At 42.5% G+C, this 25,266-nt stretch overlaps 1 protein-coding gene across 1 annotated transcript in view; it reads right to left on the bottom strand.

Annotated features, from left to right (window-relative positions):
* The window catches only part of Tnpo-SR (transportin 3), a 453,809-nt gene that overhangs the window by 390,672 nt on the left and 37,871 nt on the right, over nucleotides 1-25,266 (bottom strand). The gene's annotated exons all lie outside the window — the stretch shown is intronic.

Here is a 25,266-nt window from a genome sequence, read left to right as displayed (position 1 = left end):
ATAAAGTTTAACCAGCCGCGTCCCGGAGACGTGAATTCACGTCCTCACATGATGTGCACTCATATCCCGGAGACGTAAATTAACGCGGCAACATTGCAAGGTCCCTAATTTGCACAATTTTCAATTTTCGCGAGTGATTTTTGGCACGTATACACGGGCACCTTCCTCTATTCCTCTACAAGATGCCAAGCAGGGACAATGCCTTACACCGCATAACCTCTCCCCCCCCCCCCTGCACGCCACTGTCTCGGCAATTCACCTGTTACCAGTGACCTGGCCAATAAAGACATTCAGGGCCAGAGTGATTCCCCAATCGATGACAATGTGGAGGACAAAGTTTACATAGCATTAGAGGAAGAAACAGTCAGAAATGATGATCAGGTAATGTGGGAAAAAAAGGTCATGTATGGTGATGAGTTAGTGAGTGAAACAATGCTTATAATGCCTATATTACTGTTTGAAAACCAATATACTCTTGTACTACATATAAATTCATACCAAGTAAATAAATAAATACTGTTTATGAGTGGATAAAATAGTTCCCCTCCCATACAACTCGTTTTCTTTGGTGCCAGCTTGTTAGAAAACCCAGTCAGGTAAGGAGGTACTCGTACCTAGATCGAGTATTTTAAACCTCAGGTGAGCGATTTCTCTATGAATTTTCGATGTTTCTCACCAAAAGCGGATGTTTGAGCCAAATAAAGAAAAGGTCCAAAAATGTCGGGACTGGGGCATACCACTGCCCAGAAAACGTCAGGATGGGGCGGGTTAAATTCATTACGGAATGGGTTTTTGTTCACATGCTGAAAATCAAGCTAATTCCTTTTAAAAAATAGCTAAGCTTTTCCAACAAGCAAAAAGGTAAAATTCCACTGTCCATTGGGGAAAAAAAAAAAAAAAAAAAAAAAAAAAAAGCCAATTGGTTCATTTACCTAGGAAAACATACCTTTGCTGATTTAGCTACACAGCACTTGAAACTCGTGTAGGCTATGCATTTTTAAGCTCTGTAACTGAAAAAGTGAAAGGAACGGCCCCTTACATCCAAAGGACCATGAAAAATAAATTTTCGGGGGACAGAGAAGATTTCATCCCTTAGAGGCCAATCAAAATGACTGGTATTTGGTTTATTATACAATAACTTCTGGGTTACATCATCACTGTTTATATCAGTCACCCTTCCAACATAACACTTTTTGTCAAAGTACACTGCATAGTATTTATTCATAGTAATGTTTCTCTGTATATCTGAATAGTATTTTCCTATTTGCTCTTCCGTTTCATGTTTCTCCTCTTCCACCTCTGATCTCTCTCTGCCTGGCTCCCCTTCACTCTCATTGTAGGACACTATGGGTCTTAGTCCTTCTTCCTCTACATCTTCGTTCTCAATTTCTTCGATCATCCTTTTCTTTCCCTGATCTTTCTTCTGATTTTTTTTCAGCATTTCTTTTTCTCTCATTTTCATTTCCTCTATAAATTCATCACTTATTATAAACCTTGCTACTGGAATTATTCTCCTTCGAACCTTCTTTCCAGAAGCAGCCACAGTGGATCATACTGGATGCCTCCTAATTGCAGCAGCAAGGATGTCTTCAAAATCTGACTCATTAGTTTGATAGTAAAGCTGGACCACAATCATCACAGCGATGAATTTTCACTGGGGTGATTATGGTCCAAAACTTAAAAATTCATTTAAAAAAACACACACACAGAGGAAGAGTAGAGTTTTTTTTTATTGTTTTCAGTGAAAGCAGAAACAGCTATGTTATGACATAATTTTCATAGAGACTGACCCATTCAATTCTGCGTTGGAACAAAGTTAGTCAAAAGTGCTGATTTTGTAAACAAAAGTTTGCCAAGTTTGTTTTGTGCCATTTTCGTCATATTTCCTTTCTGGTTCCTTTGCTCTGAAACACATTGAATCACCCTGTAAATGTGAAAATAGTTTCTTTACTACACTGGGTGTTCAAAACTGCATATATGTTACATATCTAGATACCAGTGACCAAAAAAGAAAGGTGGACCAAATCAACCTGGACCACTTTATGGTCCGAATCACCCCTGTCGGTGCTATTTAAAAGCACTCACATTTTTCCATTTCCTCCTCATCCAACTTCACCATACATTCAGTGGCTTCGTTCATCTCGACGACCACAACTTTACTCTTCCCTCCATTCTCCTTTGGAATCCGTTTCATATACCAGGGCTCTTGCTAACTGCAGAAGGTTGCGAGCCATTTGGCTCCTAAGGTTTCAGATTTCTTCTTCGTTCATTTTTAAAGGCTCCAACATGCTTGCATGGGTCGGCCTTGGTCACCTAATGGCGGCTTTCCACGCTGCACGATCCATTGCAGCCTCCGTGTTCAGTCCCTTAACCCTAAGGTCACACTTAATGACCTCGTCCCATGTCTTTCTCGGTCTACCCCTCATAACCCCACCCCCAATATTAACACTTCTCACCTTCCTCACCCAATTATCATCCCCCATCCTCTCCACATGTCCAAACCACCTCAATCTACCTCTCCTCATCACAACACCAATACACTCCAGTCCCATCCTACCTCTCAACTCTTCCATTGTAAACCCAGCCCCTCCAGGCCTTGGACGCAGGGACGCACTGCACATCCACCTAATCATTGTCACCTCTGCACGTCTGAGCCGGCGAATATCTTCCTCCTTCACTGCCCAGGTCTCACTGCCATACAGCATTAAACTCCTAACACATGCTGCATACAAAGACCCCTTAGCACATAGGGAGAGCCCTCTCAATGTCAGGGGAGGCAAGAGCTCCCTGAACTTCTTCTAACAACTTCTCACCCTAGCCACAGAGCTAGCTCCAGCCCCACCTCCAGCACACAACATGTCTCCCAAATAACAAAACTCTTCTACACACTAAAGAGATTCACCAGCAAGTTCAATCCTTTCACGTCTGACAATCTCCACCTGCTCACCCCGGCACGACGTACACATAAAATCAGCATTATCTCACAGTCTACCTCTGATACCACTACATCTCTTATGCACTCATTTATCACACACACCGCACAAGATGGAATTACTTCCCACGCCCTTGTGGCAAACTGCACATGGCCACTCTCCCTCGTCTTTGACAGTACCGCAACCAACCCTAGATATCATCACTTTTGTTTTATCTGCATTTACCCTTAAACCCTTGTGCCCCATACCATCTCTCCACTTCCTAAACCTTTCCTCTGCCTCCCTTTCATTCTCTGCAATCAACACCAAACCATCAGCATACAACAACTCCCATGGGAGTCCGTTTCTAAAGTCACGTGAAAGGGCTTCAAGTACCATGATAAACAACATGGGACTCAAGACTGACCCCTGATGCACACCAACATTCACGGAAAACTCATCACTCAAATCTCCATTCACTCTCACCTGGGTGTGAGCACCCACATACATGGCCATAACCACCCTAACCAGCCACTCCTCCAAGCCAAGCTTTCTCATTGTCCACTTCACCACCTCTCTAGGGACTCTGTCAAAGGACTTTTCCAAATCAACAAAACAAAATAAAGATCCCTTCTCCTACCAATATATTTTTCCTGAAGCTGTCGAACAATGAATATGGCATCAATGGTCCCCCTACCTGGCATAAACCCAAACTGCATCTTTCTCTGATCATACCTTCTAAAACTCTCTCCATTACCTTCATTATCTGATCTAAAAGCTTTATACCTCTATAATTTCCTCTTTCCAGGGCATCACCCTTCCCTTTATACACATTTACAATTACACTCTTCAGCCAATCATCTGGGACAACACACTCATAAATAATCCTATTTATCAGGTCAGTGACTAAACTCACCCCTATATCGCCTGAGGCCTACAAAATTTCGGCAGTCAACCCAGACACACCTGCTGCCTTCCCCACCCTCATCCTGCCTATTGCCTCACTCACAGTAGCAGTATCAATCAAAGGCCAAGGGCCAGACATTGGATCTGCTGGCTCCAAACCTTCCCTGTCCCAGTCAAACTCCTCATTGAACAACAGGTTATAATGCTCTCTCCATGCATCTTTAATATCCTCACTGTTCACCACTACCCTTCCTTCATCATTCTTCACACACTGCTCACCTATGATATCCCGATTATCCCTCTTCACCTGACCTGCCTCCCTAAATATATTTAGGAGCCAAATAAATTTTTAGTAGTCAAACTGACTATAAGCAGAAATATTTTACGAGCAATAAATATATTTATTTACACACTGTGATGATTAGAATCATATATTGAGGTTTTAAACACTCACAATGGCAACAAGGAAAGACTTAATAATCGATCACAACTGACTTTTTGTTCATTTAAGTGAGATTTACTTATTTTTGTAGTTCACTGGGTTTTGAAGTGGATGTATTTTCTGCTAGCCAAAAGGCGACTTGCATGTAAAATTTGTTTGCAGAAGGGAAAAATTACTCGCATTTGCGAGCTGTGGCTCGCCAAACAAGAGCCCTGGATATGCTCTCCCAAACTCATCCACCAGGCCCTGCAGCTCCCTTTTCTCTTCATTTAACAACACAGTATCATCTGCAAACAACAGTACAGAGAGTTTCCAAACTCTGCCCTCTCTCATTAGGGCCACTCCAACATCCACTGTCCTACTTTGTATCTCTATTATAACCCCATCCACCAAAAAAAAAAAAAAAATCCTGAAAAAAAGGTTTAGACAGCATTTGCTTGGGTTGAGGAAGGATGAGTCAGGTTATATTGGGCTAGGTTAGGCTTAGGTTAGCTTAGGATAGGGAATGACAGGATAAGTTGGCATCTAAGATTGGACAGCATAGGACAGCTTAGGTTAAGTTAGGTTTCTGGGAACTGAGATGTGTTAAACAGTCGCCGACCTTGGAGGCGAGGCATTTTTCTTGTTTTTTTTATATATCAGCACTTGGGACATTATGATTCTAAGCCTCTCTCTTATATATATATATATATATATATATATACAGTAGAAGTCCGATTTTTCAGCATCTATGGGACCAGGCAAGTGCCGAAAAATCAAAATTGACGAATTATCAAAAACCCTACCCACTCAGTACCTTCTATGTTTCAGTGAACACTATCATCACTACTCATATCATTACAAATGTGTTTGGAAGTACTGTATACTGTTTGATACTGTACAATACTGTAATGAATACAGTACTATACATGAATATGAAAAATAAAGAAATTAGTGAACATACTGTATATAAATGTAATGGTACAGTAGGCCTACAAGTTCACATGCACTTACCTAAACTTACAGTAAGAAATAAATAAAATAATTTGGTTTTACACCAGGTATCCCCGAAGGGCTAAGGCGTTGCCTCTAGGTAGAGGACTTTTGGATTGGAGCGTGTAGCATTTTATGACCGGATGCCCTTCCTGATGTCTACCAATGACCCTTGGGTGGATTCGATCCTCTGACCCTTCGGTCAGAGCGGAGCGCTCTAACCCACTGAGCCACGGCTGCTACAGTAGGTTCCTTATTTACATATGTACAATAGAAGGGTTTGATTGGAGTCTGCTACTGCTGGAAAAAGTCCCCAGCAGTAGAGGGTCCTGCAACAGGCTCTAAGGAGTCTTCTTAATATCGTAGATGATAGAGGAGCTTACGTTAAACTCATCCATTATCTGCTTCCTACTCATGCCAGCCTCTAATTTTTTCAACAGCTCAATTTTCTGAGCAATAGTCAACATCTTATGTGTTCCCTTCTTGCTAACACCAGTTAACTTTCCACTCGTGGAGGCCATTTCCAAGGCACGCAGATGTTTATACTGTTCATAACACACGGCTGGTCCACTCAGGTGTTACAAAGCTCCTGTCTGATGTTACGGTGCTTACAGCACACTCGGATAGTAATCTCAGATATATTTCGGTACGAAGTTCACAAAGCACACAAAAGAATCGAGAGAAGTCGACAGCAGCATGGCAACAACTCGGAAGAATGGCGGAAGAATAGCGAAACAGATTCTCTTTCCCATGCTAGACTCGCTACATGATTGTCCTCTCTTTATGCTATGGAAGAAAGAGCTAGCCTCTGAGCTTTATGGCAGTGGTAGACTCGTTCCATCACTTCCACTATCTCACTCACTAAGGCGGGTAAAGGTGGGTAGCTAGCTGGTGAGCCTCATGGAGAATTTCAAGACTGACAAAAAAAATCGGAAAATCTGCCGAACGATCAGAGATTTTCGTAAATGGGACTATTTCTCAAAACTGCCAAAATGTCAGATTTGCCAAGGAATTAATTCACACGAACTTTTTTCACGCGATTTTGGTTATCCACGAATTTTTCGTACAATAATTAAAACAAAATTATAGTATTCAAATAAGTAATTTCAATACACAAGAAAAATAAATAAAATATAAAAAATGCCTACCTGCTGCCTGTGTGCACACATATATGTATGTGTGTGTGGGAGCCTGGGAGGTCGGTCTACCACGCACCACACAGTCAGTCTGAATCCGACAATCGAATCATGCGTGACTCGAGATCGAGAATCGTTATTTGTGGCTTATTTTTCTGCCTTCCAGTGATTGCTTGCCTTGTCTGCCAACATGGGGCCTAAGCGTAGTGCTAGTGATGCATGTGGTAACACACCAAAGCGGGCTGGTAAAGTGGTGTCACTGACAAAGTTAAAGTGTTGGACAATCAGGGTGGAATGTCGGCGACAATTCTCCGTCAGGACGATTCCCCGTCATTTATTTACATACCAGTTTATTTAGCAAGTACAGTACACTAGTTTTTTACTTATATGAGTTATGAAATCCCCCTCAAAATTAGTTATTAACCCGCCCCGTCCCGACCACTTTTTCACCACTGATACCCCCCAATCCCGACCATTTTTGGACCCAATTTTTTTTTGCTAAAACTTTCGCTTTTGGTCAGAAACAATCACGAAGAAAGTGTTCACCGGGGTCCATAAGTTGCCTAAACAGGTATACCTTCGTCACACCTGGTACCGTGTTCTCTGTAGGTGGTCTGAGGCTCTCACGTTTTCTATGGTACTATAAGTCTGGGAAACCAATGAAAGTAAGTAGATATGAATTTATTACAAACATAAAAACATGTGATACAAGAGTAAATTGGATTTTATACAAAAATAGAGCTGAAATAAGCATTGTACCATCGTGCGAACCGAGCAAAATCGGGCAGACTGGTCACGATGAATCGCTAACATTCCTGAATCATGATACATATCATTTTTTCTACTTACATAATACATCTCCAATAACATTATACCATTTTACATTTTACTGAACTGTTTTTACGTATTCACAGGCCTTTCGATAACATTTAGCGTAATGTTAGCGCTTATTTACATAGTGAGTGAACTCGCTGTGACTGTTGTTTCAACTCGTATTGTGTTTTTTCAACTTACATAATACTTTCCTAATAACATTATACACTTTTCCACTTTTGAGAACTGTTTTGAGATAGTTTCAGGCCTTACGTAAATATTTAGCGTAATAATAGCGCATAATAACACAGACGGTGAAGTCGCTATGACTACTATTTCAACTTACAACCTATTTTTGTACTTATATAATAATTCTCCACTAACACTGCACATGTTTCCACTTGATATAATTGATATCACATAATTTGAGACCTTACTATTCTACTGAGCGTCATATTATCGCATATTTACAGTGAGTGTTATCGCGATATCATTTGTTTCATCTGACACTAGTATTCAACTTATAAATTACTTTCCTACTAACATTACACCCTTTTCCACTTTATATCATTCCTATCACATACTTACTGACCAGAATGTTCTACTGAGTGTAATATTTTCGCAGATTTACACAGTGTGTGTACTCGTGACATCAATTGTTACAACTTACACTATTTTTCAACTTATACGTTACTTTCCTGCTAACATTACACCCGTTTCCACTTTATATTCTTCATCATTCATTCATTGCCAGACGCCATGTATCCCAGACGGGGTGGCCAAGGGCTTAGAGTTAATTGTTTTACAGGGAGGGGCACTAATCCTCCACCAACCCCACTTGACACGTAGGGATGCCAACAGCATCTGGTGTTCCCAGGCGGTCACCCATCCAAGTACTAACCAGACCATTCTTGCTATCACATATTTACTAACCAGAGTGTTATACTGAGCGTCATATTTTCGCAAATTTACACAGTGGGTGTAGTTCTGATATCACTTCTTTCAACTTACACTATTTCTCAACTTATACATTACTTTCCTGAAAACATTACACCCGTTTCAACTTTATATAAGACTTAGCACATACTGACTGGCCTTACCATTATACTGAGCGTCATATCGCCATCCCACACAGTTTCAGTAGTGTAGGAAGTTATGGTACTCTCTGAAACATGGCTGAAGGCACAACGCAACATTGCACTCTACACACTCGTACCTTGTGTCTTTTCTCTGAGTGGCTGGTCTGACTGTCGAGTGCTTGCATACATGGCAGCGGCACTGGGGTTTACGACGGTTTGGGTCGGAAGGGATTGTGCTAGGATAGTGGCGTCCTGCGAGGCGTAGGGGAGTCTGGGCAGCCATGGGGGTGCGGGTGCGGTGTGTGGGTCTGTCCTGGGCATGCCTGGCGATTATTTCACATGCCAGCTCCCTCACAAACCCCTCAAAGGTCTCTGATACTCCTGTTGTCATGGCATGCAGGTAGTGTGCGTTCAGGACCGTGATGTCGAGCAAGTGGAAAAAGAGCTTTTTGTACCACTTCATCGTGGTCCTGGCACAGTCAACACTGGAAATCATTGAGTCTGACTGATCCACTTGCCTCATGTTCAGATTATAGTCCAGTACAGACTCGGGGTTTCCAGACGTTGCGCCTCCTCTCGCTACGGTGATCAACGGAGTCTGTGTACAGTTGATAGGAGGCAAACTTCCCTGTTGTGGTTCCACAGGGTGGCAAGGATGTTATTTGCCTGGAAGAAAACCACCTCGTTCTTGTCAAGTTTCCTCCCTATCTTGACCATATGGCGACGGTTTCTCTTGACTGTACCACAGATGCCGGTGTCGTGTTGGTGGAGGAACCTAGCGAGAAGAGGGCTAGTGTACCAGTTGTCCAGGTACAACACATGACCACGATGAAGGTACTCCTCTATCATTGTCTTCACCACGGCCCCTGAGAGTCCTATACTACGATTTTCTGTTATATCTGTCTGTGCGCCCGTGTACAAGACTATGTCTTGCACATAACCAGTCTTACAGTCACACATAACAAAGATCTTGAACCCAAAACAGTGTCTCTTGCTGGGTATGTACTGGCGAAAGGAAATATTGCCTCTCCACGACACAAGACTCTCGTCTATGACGAGGTCTCTGTAAGGATAAAATGAGGAGCGGAACATTTCCCATAAATGATCAAATAACAGCCTAATTCTCCTCATTCTATCAGAGTTATTTGCATTAGCTGGATCTTCTGCATCAAAAAAGTGGAGGCGGCCGAGAATCTGCTGAAATCTATTACGACTCATCACCTTTTCAAAGAAAGGTGTGAGGATCATTGGGTCAGTTGTCCAATATGCAGGAATTTGTTTTTTTCTCACCACACCCATCAAGAGAACCAGGGCAAAAAATAAGAACATCTCTGAAATTGTCACAGGATAGTCATATTGCTGGGAATGCCTGCTCGTTGTTCCCAAACGTTCACTTTCACGGCGCTGCGTTCGTGAAAATATGTTTGTCTGTTCCACTATGCGCCCCACAAACGCCTCCCCAAAGAACAAGTGGAAAAAATCCACCCTAGAGGAACCCGCATGCACACCTGGAGCCGTGCAACCAGACCGCCACTCCTCAGTGAAAGGGTGAATGATGGGAGTAAAATTACTCCCATCTTCCCAGTTCCACGATACACCACCATCTCCAGCCACGTCCCCATCGTCGCCATCGTCAGGGTTGGGAGGTGAGGGTGGTGGGGGAGGTTGGGGAGGTGGAGAGCAGCACCTTTCATCACTTGCACTTCTCTTCCCTCTCCCTTTTCCTTTACCCTTTCCCTTCCCTTTCCTTCCTTCCCCCACATCCTGGGGCTGTGGGGAGGAAGTTTGGGAATATTGTGGGGCGAAAGACATGCTGGGGAGTGGCTCCACCTCCTCTCCCCTAGGCCTACGTGCACCACGTGCTTGTGCTGCCTCCCTCACACCACTTTCCATTTCACCCCGCACTCCCGCCACATCACTTTCCCTTTCACCCCGCGCTCCCACCACACCACTTTCCCTTTCACCCCGCACTCCCACCACACCACTCTCCACTTCCCCAGACAAAAGACTTGGACCATACCTTATTTGTCTTCTCGCCCCACCTTCTGATCCTCGGGGTGAGATTTTCTCCTTACCCAACCACGAGGCGATATCACGTCCTAAGCCGCCGTCATCGTCATCGTCCTAATCAGAATCGGGATGGAGAGAGGTCCGTGCACGTGGTTGGGGTGCAGGCTGGCCTTCCCTTGCCTTACGATATGTCACATACCGCTTTTTCCGGGGCGAAGGGACCTCTCCATCACTGCTTGTTATTTCTTCCTCTGGCTGGACGTAATCTCGATCCACCACATCATCATCAAGTGGAGAATCACTATCTCCAGTGAAGGCCTCCAGGGCGGATGCTATTTCGTCGTCTCAGAGACCTTTCCGCGCCATGTCTGACCTGGGTCACTGCTAAAAGGTAAGTGACCGAGACAAGGGCGAGCGCGGGTCACACAGGGTCTGGGACGCTGCCCGCCTGGCGGCAGGTAGGGGAGGCTTGGGTACGTGGGCGAATCGAAAATCTCGCGCGAATTTTGAAAATTGTGGAAATTATGAACCTTGCAATTGCAGGACGTTGAAGTATGTCAACGGGATTGGCAGTGACAAAACGTGAGGACGTGGAAGTACGTCGACGGGACGCCGCGGGTTAAAGTATTAATTAATCAATAATAAGTATATTAATAGAATGACAGGGAATTGTCCATGTTTTGACAGTGAATTAACTTGATGGTGAAATGTCTCAGAACCGTATGTTTGGGGTGAGTCAACTGTTCATACAATAAAGAAGGAGAACATAGCATACGGGAGAGTGAGGGCTAGTGCACCAGACTGTGCTAAAGTGTCTCCACCTACACCTGTGAATTGTCTTGGAACCGCATGTTTGGGGTGAATGAGTCAACTGTTCATACAATAAAGAAGGCAGAATGTAGCGTACGGGAGGCAGTGAGGGCTAGTGCACCAGACTGCTGAAGTCTCCACCTACACCTGTGCTTGTCAGGTTTCAGTTTTAAATTTCTTATATTTTTGTTGTTTTTAATACTTTATGCTAGTTTATAAGGTGTATGTAGTGCATAAACAGTATTATTCAGACGTAATATACATATAGACATGCGTAATTATGTGCACACAAGGGTAGAACATATACGCGAATTTACCACATACGCGAAGGGTCTGGGAACCTAACCCTCGCGTGAATTAAGGGCTTACCTGTATATATATAAAGGAGTGTTGTGGTGTGGATGTGGATGTGATAGGAAGCGTTAGGAGGAATACACTGAGGTGGTTTGGCCATGTGGAGAGGATGGAGGGTGAAAGACTGATGAAGAGAGTGTATGTGAGTGAGGTGGAGGGGGGGAGAGGGAGGGGGAGGCCGAGGATGAGATGGAGGGATGGGGTGGAGAGATATATAAGAGAGGGGGGTGCGAGTTTGGAGCGGGGCAGTGAAATGGCGGGGGACAGGGCACGTTGGAGGCGATTTGTTTGTGGCAATCCGAACGGGATTGAGGCGTCTGGCAATAGATAGATAAACAGATAGATAGATAGATATTTACAGCAAGCTCACCCCGAACGCGTTTCGTTCCAACCGTGGTGCGTTCAGCACAAAACCATGTAAGTTTTAACTACTCCTTATTTTGCTTCCTAGACCCCCTGTTATCTGCCATTGGTAATCAATATGAAGCACTTTAAGTGGTTAGATAGTTTATTTAATGTTACAACTTCCAGTACCGCTCAGTAAAACTTCAACATAGAAATACGTAAACACAAGGCAACGTTCCGACACCGATTGGTTTCAGGACAATTCGCCGTGGTCAATTTGCCATCACAACAATAACAAGACAATTTGACGTCATTAATGAAGACAGCTATGGGTGATGCTAGAATATAATTCAAAGGCGACTACAGCAAGGAAGAAACAAGTTAATTATTGACAAAAGGTGCAACTAATAAATAATATCCAAAGCCTACGCTATTGAACATAGACTTTGATGGATCCCCCTGATATATACTGTAGCTATTAAAGTACTGATTAATTAATAATAAGTATATTTATAGAATGACAGGGAATCATCTATCTATCTATCTATTGCCAGACACCTTAGTCCCGTACTGGATGGCTACACACAAATCGCTTCCACGTCGCGCTGCCCCCCACCATTTCACTGCCCTGCTCCAAACTCACACCCTCCTCTCCCATATACCTCTCCACTCCATCCCTCCATCTCATCCTTGGCCTCCTCCTCCCTCTCCCCCCCTCCTCCTCACTCACATACACTCTCCTCGTCAGTCTCACACCCTCCATCCTCTCCACATAGCCAAACCACCTCAGTATGTTCCTCCTAACGCATCCAATCACATCCACATCCACACCACAACACTCCCTTATATCCTCATTTGTCAGCCTGTCTCTCCATGTGACTCCACAGGCTCCTCATCAATAACTCATTTCCACTGCTCTCACTCTTGACTTGTGTCCTTCCAACAAGGTCCAAGCTTCACTTCCATATGTTAGAGTTGGTATCACAATACTGTCATGTAGTAACTTTTTCATTACCATTCTCACATCCCTGTTTCTTATCATTGCTTTGAAGGAACCAGCAACCTTTCTTCCTTGCTGTACCCTATCAAGCACTTCACCCTCCAAACTTCCATCCTTACTCATCACACTACCCAAGTACTTAAATGTACAGTACTCACATTTTACATTTCCTCACCATCCAACCTCACTATACATTCACTGACTTCACCTCTCTCAAAGATCATCACTTTACTCTTCCCTACATTCACCTTTAGATTCTGTTTCTTACACACTCTCCCAAACTCATCCACCAAGGCTTGCAGCTCCCCTTTGTCTTCACTTAACAACACAGTATCATCTGCAAACAACAGTACAGGGAGTTTCCAAACACTATCCTCTCTCACTAGGGCCACTCCAACATCCACTGCCCTACCTTGTATCTCTATTACCCCATCCATGTACAGATTGAACAACCATGGAGACATGACACATCCCTGTTTCAACCCAACCTTCAATGAGAAAAATTCACTCAGTTCACCATCCATATGCACTGCAGCCTTAGCACCATCATACATACTCTTCACAGCATTCAACAACTTCCCATCTACTCCATATACTATTAATACTTTCCACAATCCTTGTCTATCCACCCCGTCATATGCTTTCTCTAAATCCATAAAGGCTGCATACAACTTCTTTCCCTTCTCTAGAAACTTTTCCACTAAAGATCTAAGAATGAATATCTGATCTACAAAATCGCTTCCCTTCCTAAAGCCTCCCTGTTCTTCTCCACCTAATTCCTCTGTTCTTTCCCTAACTCTGTCAATAAGTATCGTACCATACACTTTTCCTATTACACTGAAAAGACAAATGCTCGTATGATTACCACACACTTTTTCCAAGGAATCATCCAGGGTGCAAATTGTCCTGACGGGGAATCATCCATGTTTTGACAGGGAATAGTCTGACGGCAAATTGACGATGGTGAATTGTCTCTGAACCTGCCAATCATGGGTAATCATATAAATCTGGTTAACTGGTTACAAGGCTTAATTTAATGCTTCAACTTTATTTAACTGCTTCCCGTACATACCAGAACAGTAAATATTTAACTTACAAATACAGTACCGGTACTGTGGAAAAGCGGTACAGCAATTCTTTATATATATATATATATATATATATATATATATATATATATATATATATATATATATATATATATAAAAAAGGGCAATATTCTGGGGAAGGAGGTGGCTCAATCAGTAGAGAGGTGGCCTGTAGTCCTAATGGACCCGGGTTTAAATCCCGCTAGGCCAGGGAACAGTTTAAGGATTTGAATTTCATAAAAATCAGACTTTACCGATCTACCAGAAGACCCGCCGACATGTCGTAAAAATACCCCCGCTAACACCAATACACCAGTCCTGTATGTGAAAGCCCTAGCATGTATTCAATATGGACGATGGGTGTTAGCGCCGAAGTGGTGACATGTAGAAGTGTGCGGTATGTAAGAGGACTACTGGCCCTTGAAAGCAGGCTGTGAAGCCTATGCCCAGAGTATAAAAAAAAAAAAAAAAAAAAAAAAAAAAAAAAAAAATTTAAACTGGTTATGTGACTTTGTTTCTTGCTTTAACGTTATTTAGTAGTACAGTAATTTAACTAGCACATAAACGTACCAGAACAGTAATGTAAATATTTAACTTACATATACAGTACTGTGGAAAAGCAGTACAGTACAGTGAATCACATGATCACATGATCAAAACAAACTGTGTGCACTGCGCTGATGTTTGAGTATTGGGCCTTTCAAAGGCCTCTCTTGCGTAACTTTATAGATTTCATAATGGTTCATTAATCATACGTTGTCTTATACACATCCCAGCACTTACCGCATATAATTATGAGTGTGTCCAGTGAGAATGTGTTCGGGGCGAGCTTACTGTACAGTACTCGTCAAAATTAAGAAGCGCCTTCCGCTGGGCACGCAATACTTGTGGCCAAAAAAGAATCACCCATTTTGGGGGGTAAAAATTAAGCCACAAGTTTGCGCCATGAGCATGACGTCACGGTAGCCTGAGGCCTTCCAACGCGCTGGTTGGTTCCCGCCTCAGTTACCCACGGGCTGCCTGAGAGAGAGGAGCTCCGCCGCGTCTCCCTCTGAAATTGAGCCATTTTTTTACCGAGTATCCCGCAGTGTTTTGGCTTTCGCCAATTTGTTATGGCACGTACCCGTGAACTATTGAGTGAAATCATATCCCAGATCATTGCTCTAAAGGAGGCAGGCCACCAGACAAAGGAAATTAGTGAATTGGTTGGTGTGGCACGATCGACAGTGCATCATTGGTGTGCGCGGTTTCGAGTGGAAAACAGTGGTGAAATTCCCACAAAGAAGCCGCGGTCTGGTAGGCCTAGGAAAACTTCCCCAAGGTCTGTTAATGTTTTAAAACGTGCAGTGGAGTTTAATCCTCGTGTGAGTGCAAGAAAAATAAAGGAAAGCAACCCGGAAGTGTTTGGTGAGGTGTCTGTGAGAACTGTGTCTCGTAGGGTTCATGAACTTGGTTACACAAGTCACAGGCCTGTGAAGAAGCCTCTTCTCACAAAGAACCAGAGACTTCGTAGGCTTGCCTTTGCTAATAAATATCTCCACTGGGGTGAGGAGCAATGGTTGTCAGTGTTGTGGTCTGATGAGGCAACGTTTAGTGTAACCTGTAACAGAGAAGCACGTGTGTACCGACGCAAAGGTAGTGACCCACTTGACCCACGGTATGTAGAAAGCACAGTTAAACATCCTGATTCACTCATGGTATGAGCTTGATTTTGGGGGCAAGGTTTGGGGAAGCTTGTGGTTCCAAAGAACATTAGAGTGAATCAGGATGTTTACCTGGAGCTTCTGTGTGATCATTTACCAGACTCCTTCGAGCTACCTGGTGCACAAGTGTTTCAGCAGGACGGTGCACCTGCTCACAAGGCCAAATCGGTCACCAAATGGCTTCATGACTGCGAGGTCTCATTCATGAAAGACTGGCCCAGAAATAGCCCAGACCTCAACCCAACTGAAAACCTCTGGTACCTCGTAAAGAAGAGTCTCCAAGGGAAGGACGTGAGCTCTCTGCCTAAGCTGGAAGCTGCAATTCGTGACTCCTGGGAGAAAATACCCTCCAGCACCTCAGGAGCCTCGCCCTTTCACTTCCAAGACGTCTCAGGTCCGAGAAGAAGCGTAAAGGATACCCTACGAAGCATTAAAGGTAAATAAAATGCATCACTTATATGTTCTTCCAATGTTAAAAGGTTTGTTTCGTAGTAGGGATGCAGGGCGCTTCATACTTGTAACGAGTACTGTATATATATATATATATATATATGTATATACAGTACCCTTGCATCCAATGTGTGTTTGTTCAGCACGATTCGCATCCAGCATGGAGAGCAAGAAATTAGTACGATTTAATACGATTTAATTACTGTAACACGGGTGCATTAGCATAACACAGACAGAGCTCCAAGAAGTGGGTGATCCGCTGAGTTCACCTGTAGCATGATCACCCCCGGTCGAACACAGTCATACTGGACGTTTCTGTGAAGCTGACAGCTAATCAAAACTTCCGATCATGACGTGATCGTGATGCCGCCCAATTAAAGACGCTTCTGCTCTCATGTGATGTTTTGTTTAAATTTCTCCCTCCACAGCGTCACTCAGTCGCATAAATCCCATTGGAGAGTGCTTTTTTCTCGCTGCATTTTCTGCCCTTGCTACTGCATTTTACTCTGCTGACGATGCCTAGGAAGCCTTCTAAGAAGAGACGAGTGCTAGGACAGGCAGAAGCAGGACCTTCCATGGATGTGGTAGAGGATAGTGATTCTGAATGTGATTATGAAGGATTTATGAGGGAGGTTGAGGAGGAGCATCAGCCATTACCCGCTAGTGAAGTAGGACTACCTACAGCCTCGGATACCACCCTCCAATCACAGCAAGCCCACCAACACTATCCTAAAAGGTTAGTTATCATTCATCATACAGTACCATTTATTATAATTGCAGTAGTAAAAATATATGTATGGGTATATGGTAGGTATATAGGGTGACTTTTCCTTGGGTTGCTGACATAATTCATTTTCCCCATAAGCACTGTTGTTTGTCCAACATGTTTTTGGTCCAACACAGGACCCGTGCATGACAATATTATCGTGTTGGACGCGAGGGTACTGTACATACATACATACATCTATCTATCTATCTATCTATTGCCAGACGCCTCAATCCCATTTCGGGTGGCCACAAACATATCGCCTCCACGTCGCCCTGTCCCCCGCTATTTCACTGCACTGCTCCCAACTCACAACCCCCTCTCTCATATACCTCTCCATCCCAACCCCCCATCTCATCCTCAGCCTCCTCCTCCCTCTCCACCCCCTCCACCTCACTCACATACACTCTCTTCGTCAGTCTTTCACCCTCCATCCTCTCCACATGGCCAAACCACCTCAGTGTATTCCTCCTAACGCTTCCTATCACATCCACATCCACACCACAATGCTCCTTTATATCCTCATTTGTTAGTCTGTCTCTCCATGTGACTCCACAGGCTCCTCTTAAATAACTCATTTCCACTGCTCTCACTCTTCACTTGTGCCCTTCCAACAACGTCCAAGCTTCACTTCCATACTATCACAATACTATCATGTAGTAACTTTTTCACTTCCATGTTTCTTATCACTGCTTTCAAGGAAAAAGCAACCTTTCTTCCCTGCTGTACACTTTCAAGCACTTCACCTTCCAAACCTCCATCCTTACTCATCACACTACCCAAGTACTTCAACATACTCACATTTTCCAATTCCTCACCATCCAACCTCACTCTACATTCACTGACTTCACCTCTCTCAAAGACCATCACTTTACTCTTCCCTACATTCACCTTTAGACTCCGTTTCTTACACACTCTCCCAAACTCATCCACCAAGCCGTGCAGCTCTCCTTCGTCTTCAGTCAACAACCCAGTATCATCTGCAAACAACAGTACAGGGAGTTTCCAAACACTACCCTCTCTCATCAGGGCCACTCCAACATCCACTACCCTACCTTGTACCTCTTTTATTACCCCATCCATGTACAGATTGAACAACCATGGAGACATGACACATCCCTGTTTCAATCCAACCTTCAAAGAGAAAAATTCACTCAGTTCACCATCAACACGCAATGCAGCCTTAGCACCATACACACTCTTCACAGCATTCAACAACTTCCTATCTACTCCATATATTCTTAATACTTTCCACAATCCTTGTCTATCCACCCTGTCATATGCTTTCTCCAAATCCATGAAAGCCACATACAACTTCTTTCCCTTCTCTAGAAACTTTTCCACTAAAGATCTAAGAATGATATCTGATCTACACAACCTCTTCCCTTTCTAAAGCCTCCCTGCTCTTCTCCAATTAATTCCTCTGTTCTTTCTGTAACTCTGTCAATAAGTATCCTACCATACACTTTTCCTATTATACTAAGAAGACAAATGCCCCTATGATTACCATACACTTCTTTTTCCCCTTTTCCTTTGTACAAGGGAATAATTATACATGACTTCCAATCCTCTAGAACTCTACCTTCCTCCCAGGCCAATCTGCACATCTTCCAAATCCATTCGACTACTATCTCTCCCCCATGCTTCAACATTTCACCACACACTCCATCAATTCCTGGAGCTTTCCCCAATATGACTTTCTTCATTGGTTCCACAATTTTTATCCTACTGATTTCTTCCTGTCTTCTCACCTCCCTCCTTCTCCCAGCCATTCCCCACCCACTTATACTCGCATTACTTCCATCCTCTATGTTCAACAATTCCTTAAGTGTTCTCTCCATCTGCTCACTTTTTCTCCCTTCTCCACTAGTAATCTACCATTTTTATCTTTCACTCCCCTGCTAACTTCACTTCCACCCTGTTTTACTCTCTTCACCTCTTTCCAGAACATTTTCTTTCAGTCTCTCCACTTTACACTCAAATTCCTTCCAAATTCCTCATCCATTCTCTTCTTACTCTTTCTTACTAATCTTTTTACCTCTCTCTTTCTTTCTACATAGCCTATAACTCTCTCTTCCGCCTCTCAACTTCTTCCACGCCCCTATTTCTCATCCATTCATTGTATGCTTTCTTCTTTTGTGCCACAGCCTGTCTCACATCTTCATTCCACAACGCTGTTCCTTGCACCCCCCTCCGTCTTCTCTTCATCCCACACACCACATCACATGCTGCACATATCTCTTCTGTGAATATCCTGCTCACACCTTCCACGTCCCCCATCTGCTCCAATTCATATTTGCCCAATCGTTCCTCCACTTCTCTAATACACTCTGCCTTTTTCTCATTCTCTTGTAACCTTTCCACTCTCCTTGCAACTACTCCTTCTTCCCGTCCTACCCTTCTTCTATTACTCCATCTTATTTGGGTCTTGATTCTGGCCACCATCAAGTAGTGGTCAGAAAGTCCACTCCCCCAACCTCTATACACTCTTGCATCCATTACACATCTTCGCATCCTTTCATCCACACACACATAATCAATCATTGCCTTCCTTTCATTCAATCCACCACCCACCCTTCTCATCACTCACCATGTACATCTGTGGATCATTTTATGCCTGAAGAGGGCATTGGCTATCACCAACTCCCTCCCAGCACAAATGTCCACTAATGCACTTCCATTCTCATCTATCTCAGCAGGCACACCCCATTCATCAACTATTCCGTCCATCTTCACATTCCCTTCTTTGCCATTCATATTACGGATCAAAAACACTCTCTCATTCCTTCCAAACTTTTCCATGCACACTTCCACATTTGTCCAGAACTCCTCTCAATCTGCTTGCATGATTTTGCGTTGGCACATACACGCACACAATCGCCCACATTTGTATTCCAACTTTCAATCTTACCCACACAATCCTTGACCCAACTGATCCATACTCTCTTATGTTCTTCTCCAATGTTTTACTCACAACTATACATACTCCTTTTGCCCTCATTCTCACCTACTCCTGCACATATATCCCATCCATACTCACATTCTCTCACACTCTCACCCCTCCATTTAGTTTCAGTTACTCCACATACATCAACTTTCGCACCCTCAAGCACCTGGACATTCTCTCTCTCTTTCACCTCATCATTAGCACCTCTTACAATCCATGTTCCGATTACCATGTCCTTTGTCCGGTCCTGGGTCGTCATCTTTTGGTCAGTCCTTGTCCGAGGCTTCTTGTTTGTCTTTTTAGTTAGTTGTGTTCCAGGGAGGGGCACTAACCCTCCGCCAACCCTTTTAGTCGCCTTGTACGACAAGCAGGGATACTGGGGGAGTATTCTTGAAACCCCCCCCTACCCCCAGGGGGGGTATATATATATATATATATATATATATATATATATTAGCGGTAGGTGGTCGCGACCATCATCCACTCACTTGATGTAGTGCTGCCTACAGTACTTCTTCATCAGCGTTTATCATTCTTTATCTGCACCTGCCCTCCCCTCTTCCTATTCCTCCCATCTTTCCTGTCACTCCTTATTGCTTTTCTTTACTTTACAGGTGGCTTTACATTGAGTGACAAGCCAAATGGTTTCCTGTAAGCCAAGAAACCATTTACAACGCTGGGTGGTAACCATATAACCAAACTATACGTGCTCCCTACGTGTCAACAAGTGGGTTGGTGGAGGGTTAGAGCCCCTCCCCATAAAATAAGTAACTCAAAGTCAAATGGCCACCCCTTACAGGATAATGGTGTGTGGCAATAAATGTATATATATATATATATATATATACAGGTAAGCCCTTAACTCACGCGAGGGTTACGTTCCCAGACCTTTCGTGTACGTGGTAAATTCGTGTATACATTCTGCCCTTGTGTGCACATAATTACGCATGTCTACTAAGTATACAACAACTGAATAATACTGTTTATGCATTACATACACCTTATAAACTAGCATAAAGTATGAAAAACAACAAAAATGTAAGAAATTTAACACTGAAAACTGACAAGCACAAGCGTAGGTGGAGACACTTCAGCAGTCTGGTGCACAAACCCTCACTGCCTCCCATATGCTACATTCTGCCTTCTTTATTGTCCAAACAGTTGACTCATTCACCCCAAACATACGGTTCCAAGCCAGTTCACAGGCGTTGGTGAAGACACTTTAGCACAGTCTGCTGCACTAGCCCTCACTGACTCCTGTATGCTACGTTCTGTCTTCTTTATTGTAAGAACAGTTGACTCACCACAAACACACGATTCAGAGACAATTCACCATGAAGTCAATTCACCATCAAAACATGGACAATTCCGTCATTCTATAATTATACTTATTATTGATTAATTAATACTTTAATAACTAATTTTCAGGTAGATTTTATATCTCATATAAGTAAAAAACTAGTGTACTGTACTTGCTAAATAAACTGGTATGTAAATAAATGACGGGGAATTGTCGCCGACATTCCTCTCTTAAGTTTGTCCAACACTTTAACTTTCTCTGTCAGCAACATCACTTTACTAGTCCGTTTTGGTGTGTTACCACATGCATCACTAGCACTATGCTTAGGCCCCAGGTTCGCAGACAAGGCAAGCAATCACTGGAAGGCAGAAAAATAAGACACAAATAACGATTCGCGAGTTATGCATGGTTCAACCGTTGGATTCAAACTGACTGTGTGGTCTGACCGACCTTCCACACACACACACACACACACACACACATATGTATGCACACAGGCAGCAGGTAGGCATTTTTATATTTTATTTATTTCTCTTGTATATTAAAATTATTTATTTGAATACTATAATTTTGTTTTAATTATTGTACGAAAAGTTCGTGGATAACCAAAATCGCATGAAAAAAGTTCGCATGAATTGAGGGCTTACCTGTATATATATATATATATATATATATATATATATATATATATATACACACATCATCATCATCAGCCATTACAAGTCCACTGTGGAACAAAGGCCTCCCCCAACCTTCTCCATGACTTCATTGACTGAGACCATCTTTGCCATGTTTGCCCTATAAATTTCTCAATCTCATCTCTCCACCTCCTGTCTAGCCTTTTCCTGCTATGCTTATAATCTCTTGGTGTCCAGTCAGTCAGCCTCCTGCTCCATCAGTTATCCTGTATTCTTGCTACATGGCCTGCCCACCTCCATTTCTGTTCTTTTACAATTTCTATAATATCTTTTACTTTAGTCTGCGCTCTCACCCAAGCTGATCTTTTCCTGTCTCAAAGATATCCCCAACACTGGCCTTTCCATTGCTCTCTGAGAACAGATTAGTTTATTTTCCATCGATTTTGTCAGTTTCCATGTCTCACAACCATATATCTTAACTGGAATTATACATCCGTTATATACTGTACTTTTTGTTTCATACAACCTGGCAAGCTACTTTTCATAATGTCTCTAAGTTTACCAAAAGCTTTCCATCCAACTGTAATACATCACTTTATTAAGCGTATAAGGGATTAAGGAGTCTGGCAATAGATAGATAGATGGTCTTTCATTAATTTTAGTATTTGTCCCAAGTAATTATACTCCTCACCTTCAGGAATTTCTTCGCTTATTCTGATGACACTCTTTGGTGTTTGTGGATTAAACATTAGCCTACTCTAGTTTTACTACAGTTCATCTTTAGCCCTACTTTGAGACTTTCTCTGTTCAGGGCATTTAACATTTCTTGAAAAGTCTCTGCTGTTTCTGAGATTACGACAATGTCATTTGCAATCTTCAATGGTTTAGCTTTTCTCCATCTATGTTCACTCCATTGTTTTCCCAGTCTAGCATTCTGAAAATTTTTTTTGATGAAATTGTATCTCCCTGATGCACGCCCTTCTCAATCTTAATTTTTTCCATGCCCTTATGTAAATTAATTGTAGCCGTTCCCTCCTTATATATGTTTTTGGGCAGTTTTACAATGTCCTCATTCACTCCTTGTTCTCATAATGAATTTATAATTGCTATGTGCTCCACTAAGTTGAAAGCCTTTTGTAATCAACAAAACCTATGCACAGTGGTTTATTTTATGTACAGTACAATCCCTGCTATTCGGTATCCAGACAAACGGAATACTCAGAAAAACGGGAAAATTCAAGGGCTGGTAAAAAAGTCAGTAAGTTATAACTGTGCGCCATTTTGAATGGACCGCCAAACCCCCGTTTTATCGTGTCACGCGAGGCTGGGTGAAGTCGGACTAAGTGAGGTGAAGGCATTTCTGGCTAATGTAAATCCCTAGTAAATCCTCTTAACCAGCTCTCCTCTTCCCTCTTTCCCCTACTTGAATTCAGTCATCCTCCACAATTTTCACAACTCACCAGTCTGCTTTTTACCACCAGACAGTAAACAAGCTCTCTTGCTGTTGTGTTGCTCTAATGGACGGTAATTTCAACACTCCAAAATGCCTAAAGAGCAAACTAAATGTAAGCGTGTTGTGCTTACCTTGAAACAGAAGCTGGACATACGCAATAGACTTGAAAAAGGCAAACATTATAAAACACTGATGACCGAATATAACATAGGAAATCCAACGATTTATGATATCAAGGCCCAAGCATCCAAGCTCAATGAATTTTTCATGAAAAGCGAGACAAGCAAGTCCATTGAAAAAGGGCATACTCTTCATCGTTCATTCGAGTGGTTTTGCTTAGAAAGATCTAGGGAAGCACCTATTTCTGGTCCTCTTATACAATAAAAAGCAAGAGAGTTTCACAGTAAAATGAATACAGAAGTTGAATGTGATTTCAGTGTTGGATGGTTAAATTGTTTCAATGTGATTTCAGTGTTGGATGGTTAAATTGTTTCAAAGACAGGCATGGAATTTGTAAACCAGACATCTCGGGAGAGAGCAAATCAGCAAACGCCGGTGTTTTTCTTCCTAACAGACCGGCTCTAACTTGCACCACATAAATTCATCTTAGAACGCATGTGTGCTGGCAGAGATGAAAAAAAAAAAAAATGTTAATAGGAATGAAGGTTTACTTTGTTGTAAGAAAAAAATATATATATGCTTGCACTTCATATGTACATCATGTATTTTATTTTGTGCAAAACAGCTGATTAGCGGCGGGTGAAGGGTGGAATGGTGGAGGTCAGTTGGGGCCGGGACCATAAACAAAGCTTGTGTGGGGGCACAGGTGTGATAATTCTACAGTGCAGTCTAAACATCAGTTCACCAATAAACGTTCAAGATTTTATTTCTTTATTTTTCCACTTTTATGAGTACAGTACATACAATGAATACTTCGGTAGTTAACAGAATGGTGCAAAACAGTGGCAGAATGGTGGTGGTCAGTTGGGGCCAGGACTGTAAACAAAGCTGATGTGGGGGCACAGGTGTCGTGATAATTTACCAATAAATATTCAGGATTTTATTTCTTTAGTTTTCCACATTAATGAGTACAGTACATACAAGAAATTATTCAGTAGTTAACAGAATGGACTTGTGCATTTTGCAGTACTGCAAGGCATTGCATGCACACACACACGAGCAGCCGGAGAGAGAGGTCGTCCCAGGCATCGCTCCTAACCTTGAGTAGTTTCAGGAATTTTGTCTGTCCTGTCTCCTAGGGTCTTTCTTTAAATTTAAAATAATGAAAGTTGGTAGACTACCAAAAATGTAAAGATTTGTTGGCAATAGTATACATGAATGTTTGTGGCTTATTCGGTAACAGCTGTTTAGGTACTTTACCGTACCGGTACGTTAAAGATGGCCGAAAATGTAAACAATGAGGGAATGGAATTTCAAGGATTTGATGCTAATACTAATGTCATGGACCTGGTGAAAACATTAATTATGAGGATTAGTGAACTCGAAAAAAAAGTAGAGAATCTAGTGATAAAGGATGTGTCAGGAAATACGGAAACCACCATACAGAGTCTAATCCAGTCCAACGAAACAGCCAATGAAGAGATTAAGAATTTGAAGAGGGAAAATGTTGAACTGAGGAGGAAACTTGAAGAGAGTACTAATAAAACGGAGAAGGTGAGTAATGTACTAGAAGAACACAAGGCAAAGTGGGCACACGTAGAAGAAGAACAGAAAGAAGTGGTCAGCTTAAGAGAGATCATCCAGGAAGAACGGGAAATGAACAAGAAAGAAATGGAAGAAAACGTAGTGAAAATACTGAAGAAAAAAGAGAAAATAGTGAGAGAAACTGTAGAAAGGAACAGATGTGTGGTAGTATTTGGAAACAGGGAAGAGGAAGAAAAGGTTAGGTTCGCAAGACTCGAGAGGGACACGAACATGGTGAGAGAAATATTAGGCAAGATTGACCCCGAAGGAGACAAGTGGGTAAAAGAAATTGAGGAAGTAAGGAGGATAGGGCCTTATAAGAAAGGGGAAACAAGACCAATGAGAGTCAAGTTTACATCAGAAAGTGTAATAAATGAGATACTTAAAGTGACCTGGAAATTAAGCAAAGAGGCAGCGATGGAAAATATTATAATAAGA

This window comes from Coenobita brevimanus, chromosome 72 (genome assembly GCF_032717465.1).
Source record: "Coenobita brevimanus isolate Jiangsu-jjx chromosome 72, ASM3271746v2, whole genome shotgun sequence".
Lineage (NCBI taxonomy): Eukaryota > Metazoa > Arthropoda > Malacostraca > Decapoda > Coenobitidae > Coenobita > Coenobita brevimanus.
This window is presented reverse-complemented; position numbering and strand designations above follow the sequence as displayed.